This window comes from Berghia stephanieae, chromosome 10, assembly GCF_034508935.2.
Source record: "Berghia stephanieae isolate SIO BIC M18660-M18661 chromosome 10, UCSD_Bste_1.3, whole genome shotgun sequence".
Taxonomy (NCBI): Eukaryota; Metazoa; Mollusca; class Gastropoda; order Nudibranchia; family Aeolidiidae; genus Berghia; species Berghia stephanieae.
Genome location: NC_088369.1, coordinates 8,540,448 through 8,545,447, shown reverse-complemented (window position 1 = coordinate 8,545,447; position 5,000 = coordinate 8,540,448).

Below are 5,000 nucleotides of genomic sequence, written 5' to 3'. Positions count from 1 at the left end.
AAACAATGCTTAATGAGGTGAATATGATCCTAATCTTTCACCAGTGATGTGCTATATGCAGTCTATATGGCACACAAATTAAAAGAGGTGCAAGTCAAGTACATGAAAAAAAGTAATGGGCATGGATATCTCAAAAATAAGGTTATGAAAATTATAAGAACTCTTTAAGATTTTCTTAGTGGTTTTGATTGTCTTTAAATGAATGCCCTTATATAACAATTTTTAATGGAATTCTTATAATTCGTTGATTCTGGGATAAATATAAGTGAATCACATTTGACTGTGTTTCTGTTTTATTAAAAAATTTCTATTAAGACAATGCTGTGATTGGATTTCAATTTTACCTTACTCAAAATCCTTACTTTTACGTACAGGTGAACTGATATCTCAAAAACGCCTCAATCTACTGGTATAAAATTTATATGTCTACATTCTACAGATATTCAACATCATTTCCATTACTTTTGTTTTAAAATCTTAAGTGTTGAACATGTTAAAATATTCTCTTTAAAATTTTAATTCACTTAAATTTATGTATCAATTTCATGGGTTATCCCTCTTGCTTTTTAACATCATCATAATTATGATTATATAATCAATGAATACTCTGTTAATAAACTGTTTGGTAGTTATAAAATATTTTTGCTACACTTAATAACGGCAATACTACATTAGTTTGAAATTCAGAAAAAATCGATCAAAACGGCGAAAAAATTGTCTCCCTCTCTCAGTGTAAGGCTATGACTCATCATCACTAGACTGGCTAGATTTACCTGGCGAACTAAACTGAAAGCAATAAACGCCTGTGCATCATCATCATCATCATCATCATCATCATCATCATCATTATCATCAGTATTATTATTACTTTTTGTTTCTTACTTCTATCCATACTATCGTTTCTTTCATTGCATAAAGTGTAATGCGTAAGCTATGACATAACACTAATAAAGGGTTAATACTTGTTTTTCCGAAAGAGACAACGCTGCTACCGGTCAAGTACTCATTTTACACCTAAGTGCTGTGAAAAAATTTGCGCAAAAAGCTTTTTCCGTTGACTCAACTTGCGCCGCACATAACGGGACTCGATCCAGGAACTCTCCTGTCCGAAGGCGAGGGTAAAACTTGGAAAAATGCTGAACCCTCTCACGCTTTGTGAAAAGCAAACTGTTATCACACACAAAAAACTTGAGCTTTTTATAGGGCAATATCCACTGAACGTGCTCAAGCGCTTTACAAAGGGTCCCTTGTCAACAGCAACACTTAACATGTAGGATATGATATGACGCCTGTTAGGCGATATTACAAGTTTTTTTCGGACGAAGACAACGTTGTTGATGGCCAGGTACTCATTTTTCACCTGAGTACGATAAGAGAATGTGAGGAAAGAGCCTTTTCCAAGGACTCAACAATGCACTGAGAGAGGCTCGAACCCAGGACCTTCCGATCCGAGTCATACCACAAAACCACATAGCCGCACAAGTTGTGAAAGAAAATAGAACGTGTAATATAATTTTGATTACTCTACCCCTCTCCTTAAACAGGAACGCGTAGTGATATCATGTTTACACTAACAGTTTGTGACGTCAGATAATCAAGCGTTAAATTTCACTAAAAATGATTCAACGCGTTCAATGCATTATTTAGCTATTACGTCTTTACTAAGAAATGATTGGGTTTTCATATGGGAGGGTGGAATATTATTTATTTATGGTATTAATTACATATAATATTACACAAGATCTTAGCCAATAAGATTTTTTATTTCAAGGGAAATAACCAACCCTCCATGAAGGATCCCAGATAGGGCTATGGTAAAAGACATGTCCATAGTGGAAGGTGATAACAGATAGAAGAAAACTGGAGAAAAAGCATAATTTGGTCTCCCAATCCTCGAGGAAAGGAGGGGCATGGGGAGGATTTGGATATGTCAACAACATTAAAATGTTATAAAAATCTACGAAAACAAGATGATTCAGTCTAAAAATAGATCTACATAAAAATAAACAGAAGATAAATTAAATTGCCTTTACAAGTTAAGTAATGTTTTTTATGTATTTGTTTGTTGATTTGTTTTGTGGTTTTTTTTTTGTTTGTTTTTGTTTTTTGTTTTTTATTTATTTGTTTTGTTTATTATTTTTTTGTTTTGTTCTTTGTTTTGTTTTTTTTTTTTTGTTTTTTTTTTTTTGGGGGGGGGGGGGGGGTTATTAGATTGCATTTTATTTTTGATACTTTGATTATGTTATTTATTTTTTATGTTTTTAACAACCTTGAGATTTTATATAGTGCAATATTTACTAATCGTGCTCAAAACGCTTTACAAAGGGTCCCTGAACAACAGCAACACGTAACATGCAGAAAGAGACATGACGCCGTTAGGCGATATCATATTTTATTTCCGACAAATACAACGCCTTTACTGGTCTGGTACTCATTTTACACCCTAGTACGGTGAGAGAACGTGAATGTTCTTTCCCAAGGACACAACTATGCGTCGAGCGAGGCTCGCACCAGGACTTCTGAGCAGGTGTCATACCACAAGACCACATAGCCGCACAAAGTGTAAAAGAAAACATAACGCGTAGTCTAATATAATATACGATTTTTACACTGCAAGGCTCGAACCCAGGACCTTCTGATCCTAAAGCAAGTGTCGTACCACAAGACCACATAGCCACACAAAGTGTAAAAGAAAACATAACGCGTAATATAATAACGATTCTTACACTGCGAGGCTCGAACCCAGGACCTTCTGATCCGAAAGCAAGTGTCATACCACAAGACCACATAGCCGCACAAAGTGTAAAAGAAAACATAACGCGTAGTCTAATATAATATACGATTCTTACACTCATGCCTTTTGGAATTCTGGACGTGTTCCCAACTGTTGCATGAGCTTACAATTTATTATTCCACCACTTTCCCTAAATAGTAACGCGTAATGATATCAAGTTTACAATAATAATTGTGACGTCACATTATAAATCGTTAAATTTTACCCTAAAAAATCAAAGTCTAAAAAAAGAAGTATATCATTTAAATTTAAATGTTTTAGAAAATATCTTTTATTCAAAGATGACGAAATGGGAATCAATTGAGGGGTAGAATAAATTATTTCTTACACTCTTCCGTTTCTTGGATTCTAACTTCGTTCCCAACGCGTAGCCGTGGGGAATATGTCCGGAATGCCAAAACGTAAGAATGTAAGAATCGTAAATTATATATGTAGTCAACGGAGCCGGCGTTTATCCCGTTTTCTATAGCGTGAAACGGACAATATTAACTGTTTGCAAACTTTTGAACTGGATGCTAGTCTATCGGAAAGTACTTTCCGCAAGATCAAACAGATTCAGCTACCCAATTACTGCTGGGTGGACAAGGGATCAGAGAAAATAAAATCTCGATTGCACCCGGGATAGATCTCGCTCCCTTTGATTGTGAAGCGAGTGCTCTAACCACTGAGCTATCGTGTAATATGACAGTCTAAAAATTATTTTCTGACTGAAAATTACACCGACTCTGAGTCATCCAATTTTTAAAAAATTGAGCTATTGATATAGAGCAATATCCACTAAATGTGCTCAAAGCGCTTTACAATGGGTCCCCTGCCAACAGCAACACGTAACATGTAGAACGAAACATGACGGCTGTTAGGCGATATTACAATTTTTACTGACAGAGATAACGCTGTCAACTGTCAGATACTCATTTTACACCTAAGTATGGGAGAGAATGTGAGTAAAGTGCCTTTTCCAAGTACTTAACTATGCGCCGAGCGAGGCTCGAACCCAGGACCTTCCTATCTGAAAGCGAGTGTCATACCACAAGACCACACAGCCGCATGAATTAGATTTGTTTTCTTACAATGTATAGAGACAACATTATATTGTACATAAAAATAAGAAAGACAATACTGCCTTTTTGAAAAACATTTTATTTGAATCGAAAGGTGAGACAATATAAATGTTAAGTAACAAAAAAAGTGCATGATAAACAACTTTCATTCTCTCTCTACTTCTCTCTCTCTCTCTCTCTCTCTCTCTCTCTCTCTCTCTCTCTCTCTCTCTCTCTCTCTCTCTCTCTCTCTCTCCCATCACTTTCCTCTCTCCTCTCTTCTTTCTCTCTCTCATTCTCTCTCTCTCTCTCTCTCTCTCTCTCTCTCTCTCTCTCTCTCTATCTCTATCTCTATCTCTATCTATCTATCTCTCCATCACTTTCTCCCCCTCTGTCTTTCTCTTTGCCCTCTTTAATTCAAGTTTTACAACCTCTCAATTTATCTTTTATATACACATACACACACATACACACATTCACATAATTCATTTGACGTCAAAAAGTAGTATTCTAATATAAACCAAAGCGATAACAAGATTTAATACTGTCTAATTATTGATAAAATGTGTTTTAATTTATTACATAAAATGTCAATTGTATTGTCTAAATATGACAGGAATAGTTATAAAAATATGACTAGAAGGATAGAACAATTCGTAACAGGTTCCATTTCTAACACAGACTCATAAGAACAAAAATATATCAAAAGAACATAGACACTGAAATCAAAAATGTTGTTGTGATTGTCTATTTATTCTCACAGAAAGTACAAGGCACGGACTGAGTAGATTTAAATTTGTTTTTGATACATGATAGGAATATTTTTATGTACAAAATAGGATATGGAAAGAAGCAGAAAGAAGAAGAAGGAGAAAAGAAGAAGAAGAAGAAGAAGAAGAAGAAGAAGAAGAAGAAGAAGAAGAAGAAGAAGAAGAAGAAGAAGAAGAAAGAAGAAGAAGAAGAAGAAGAAGAAGAAGAAGAAGAAAAGAAGAAGAAGAAGAAAAGAAGAAGAGAAGAAGAAGAAAAGAAGAAGAAGAAGAAGAAGAAGAAGAAGAAAGAAGAGAAGAAGAAAAGATAAAGAAGGAGAAGAAGGAGGAGAAGAAGGAGATAGAGAAAAATACACGAATAATAAGTACATTAAAAAGAAATATTTTATAATAAACCAA